Here is a 4,589-nt window from a genome sequence, read left to right as displayed (position 1 = left end):
GCGTTGTGGTTGCGTGTCATTGCTTGGGGAATGTTTGGGGCATTTGTATTTGTTTGAGTCAATGTCTTAGCGTCCTAGGATGTGTCTCGATGGGTTGGTTCGAGTCGGTAGGGCATGGCTTAGAGTTTGGATCAAGAATCATTTTTGGGAAAATGTTTCGCAGGTCGGGCGCCACGGTGCTGTCCTTGTGGCACCGCAACGCCAACGTTTCGATGTTTGTAGCGCCACGGCACTGCCCGCGTGACGCCGCAGCGCTAGCACTTTGGTGCTTGTAGTGCCTAGGCACTGTTCGTGTTACTATTTTGGGCAGTCTTGGTCCGTGTCTTCTATTGTTTGGGGAATGTTCATACTTCATATTGAGATTGGGATCGATGTTACAGTTTAGTATGATGGTTGAACATGGTCAAGTCTCGAGTGGTCTAGAAAGTCATGAGTTATTTAATTATTTTGGCAGTCAGTACGATTGGCATGATTAAGTTATGAAATTTGAGTTGCTTGAAATACGTGTTATCATGTGCAGCAGTAGCCCAAGCGAGATCCAACGAATCCCTCAACGCTATGTAAGTATGTTCGACGTGCAAAAAAAATATTTTATGTTTTTGAGGTATGCTGATTATCTTGTGACCAAATATGAATGGGTTTGGAAGCCGGAGAACCTGTCCGAGGACCTCTTCACCCAAGTAAAGTATGACCAGGTTTTGATCAAGATTGAAAAATGGTAAAGTATGAACAGGAACCAATCCACCCGATAAAGTATGGCCGGGGATCTTATGTATGTGGTAGTGGACATCCCAGCCAGCACAGTACTGTGGTTTAGTCTGATCAGACGCACTATGTTATGGGTCACTTGCTTTGAAACACATCTCTACGCAAAATGATGATGATATGCATGTTTAAGTATTAATGATGCAAGTACGTTTATGAAATGTTGGAACGTCTATGTTTATGCAAGTATGTTCAGAATTTAAGTACGTATGGGCTACTTAAAAAAACATGTGGTTTTATTATGTATTATTTGTTATGCTCAATTTATTCATGTTGAGTCTTTAGACTCACTAGACTTGATCGATGCAGGTGAGGATGAGTATGAGGAGACGAGAGGTGGGGACCAGTGAATTGGCTCAGACGGTGCGGAGGCCTAACCCGAGGACCGCTTAGTTTTCAAGGATTTTTATTCATGTTATTTCATTTACTCTGATTTTTAAGCAAATTACTTATTGTGTTTAAAATAAATACTTGTTGCAAGTTCGTTTACATTTCAAATATTTAATCAAGCATTTTATATAGATTGCATCTTTTTAAAGATTATTGTTTATTTAAGAAAAATTTTTATTTTCCGCAAATTTTAAATAGTTTAAAAACTACGGTACATTACATGCTTACCTTTCAAATCCAGCTTATAGGTGCTATCATCTGCTCGCTCTTTGTGCCATAGAAATCCCGACTCAACGGCCGCCTTTGCTATGTACTCATCTATTACTCTAGATGATAAATAACAGATGACATCAAATGATAATAATAAAATACTATGAAATATCACAAAAATCATATTCCTCCCCTTCTTATATTTAGTTAACATTACAACAAATTTCATACAAATGTACGACCATTTCTTATTTGGAATAAGATATAACGCATGCGCGACATGAGAATATAGACGAAAGGGCATTCTCTTATATACAATACATGTATCATAATCCCACTCAACATGTCGTTTCATAAGCAATCAACACATATAATCTTGCATTTTGTCAATGATAAAACCACAACAATATGCCTCACTAGTACGTAACTCATGCCATGAATATAGAATGAAAATTTATACGTTTTAAACATATATCCATCATGAACATTGAAAACCTCATTTTCAACCATGCAATTTTCACAACTATCTCCAAACAAATATAAATAATGCCAATAGAACATGTCATATGTATTATCCATGCAATTTCTTAACACATCACAAGAATCTAAGTCTGATGCGTACAAACCATTGTAGCCACTACATCCCACCAATTTAGCAACTCGTGAGAAATAAAAATTACAATATGTACATGCAATTTCTTACTACCCTCGAATCCATAAGAATTAGAGACAAAAGTCAAGCTTAAAACCGAGATCTTAACTATCACATTTGCAACGTGTTCTCCAAACTTTTGAAAACAAAACCTCATAGGATTAAGGTACGGAAGCAAACCATACCTCGTAGTTATTGCTTTGGCAACTAACCTTATATCATCTCAATCGCTTCTGAATTCATATGGATAAACCCATGGCATTGTCCGACCATCAACACTTGCTTTCCTTCTCATCATGACGTCTTTAGAATCCTGCAAAGAATAACTAACCACGCTCGGATTGAACCGGTTATATCATCACAATGAGAATAAACCTATTTGTACGAAGGTACTTGAATGGGTTTATGCAAAAACAAGTATCTCTCAAGCTCTTTATTTTGGCTCATCAAATTATTTTTCTTTTCTTTTTGTTTGGCCTATTTTTCTTTTTCATCTTTTCTCTCTTTTTTCTTTTCTATGTCCATTTCACTTTTTTGATCGCTCTTTCTTTCTATCAATTCTCATTTATTTTTACTCACTTAATGAACTGCCAACTGAACCTCAGGAACTTCTTCTTTTGGATTCGATTGAACAAGATACGTATGAACTAAGGTTTTAGTTTGTCTACTCTTTTCCTCCATAGTAGAATAACTCGACACTTCTTTTCCACTTAACGATTCAGTCTCCACTGCATACCGTTCAACGACATTTGAATAATCAACTAATGGAATGTCATCACCATCAATGTTCTCAACCTCAACTTCACATTCACATTCAATACAATCTCAACCTCCATTTGAGATTCTTTTGATTCAACCTCTAATTCAATTTTAGAATCAAGCTCAATTTCAACATTGGATCTACAATCAACTACGACTTCGGTTCAAGCTCCACTTGAGAACCCATCATTGTCACTGCCTCACTTGGACATTGACTAATGTCATGTCTCATCTCTAGACACCACCTACAAATAATATCACAAGTTTGAGTATAGAAAATTTCAGATGTATCTTGATATTCATGCTTGATAGTCTCATGATTTGACTCCTCCAAACGACTCCTTAGGCAAATCATGTTCACTTCTCCTATCAACTCTCATATCATAATGATTAGGAATAAACTATTTCCACATCACCCTTTTCATCTCATCCCAAGTGACTATAGGGTCCTATCCACATCGCCTCCTACGCAATACCAATTTATCTCACCCAGTACCAGCATAGTTGGTAAACGCTATACAAGTTTGTTTTACTTTCTCAGCCTCCGAATAAATTTGGGTTTTAAAAACATGCTCCACCTTCTCCTCCCACTTACGATATGTCTTTTGATCGGCTTCCCATGGAAGATGGAACTCTAATCTTAATATCACCCACTATATGCCCTTTCCGGCTTCTATATCCACTATTCTCATCACATTGTCGATCATCACCACGAGTCAAGTATGACGATCTATTCCTTTCAACTCTACTACCTCGCCTATCATACATCTCATTTTCTTCGCACTACCCATAGTTTTCACATAACAGCCTAAGCTCCTTCTCCCACATTCTATCCAATTCTCCAAACATTGTTTGAATCCGTCTATAATCAGACATGGTACTTACAAGCTATGTTAGTAAAAAGATAACAAGAATATATTTTCCTCACCCAAATCTCACAAGTCGAAAATCACTCAAACTATTTTTTTTGTTTGTCCTCACACGTCGCTCCAAGAAAGAAATGCTCGCACTCAAGTGTTTCACTCAATTTTGAGAGTTCTCTCATAGGGTACACTTCAGGTTTTGTAGCTTGTGTGCATCAAACTGAAAAGTTCAAACTTCACGACACTTGCAAATTAACTTACTTGGACCGAGTGAAACAAAAAATATGATTTTCTTTTTTTGTGGACAAACACTTGAATACTCACAAAGAGACAAGAAAAAAATCTCAATGCAAAATAATAGCACAATTTTTCAAATTTTTGTACTTTTTTTTTAGAGAATTCGACCTCTTTTTCTTTTGTTCGATCGAGAACCTTTTTTTTTTTCTTTGACTAATTGCACAAAAAGAACGAAGAAATTTGTTCAAATAAAAAGACAAAGAATGTCTCAAGGATGTTAGAGAATCGCAAAATTAACGAACACAAGAATACAAGACTTCAACAAAAATTTTGTGACACAAGGAAACGAAGAACGAACAATAAAATAAGAAAATTTGATAGATAAACAAATAGCTTACTTGTTTCAAAACCTCGCCTTGATGATTAACCAAGCTCTGATACCAAATGATGCGGATTCGGTTACCTTATAAAAGCAAACACGAACTAAACCCAGTCATGCCCTCGATCCAATGAACAACAGGATTTCCTTAACCATTGATCTTTAGTCTTTGAAAACAAGTAACGTGTATTCTCCCCTAAATCACGTGGTTTAGTAACAAATAACACAGATAAACAATCGTACTCAAATGAATCTTCAAAGAACTCGTCTTTGACAATTTGAGTGGAGAACAATCGACAAACACTACAAAATATTAAACTTTTATAAGTTTGAT

This window comes from Primulina huaijiensis, chromosome 6 (assembly GCF_012295235.1).
Source record: "Primulina huaijiensis isolate GDHJ02 chromosome 6, ASM1229523v2, whole genome shotgun sequence".
NCBI classification, from domain to species: domain Eukaryota; kingdom Viridiplantae; phylum Streptophyta; class Magnoliopsida; order Lamiales; family Gesneriaceae; genus Primulina; species Primulina huaijiensis.
This window is presented reverse-complemented; position numbering follows the sequence as displayed.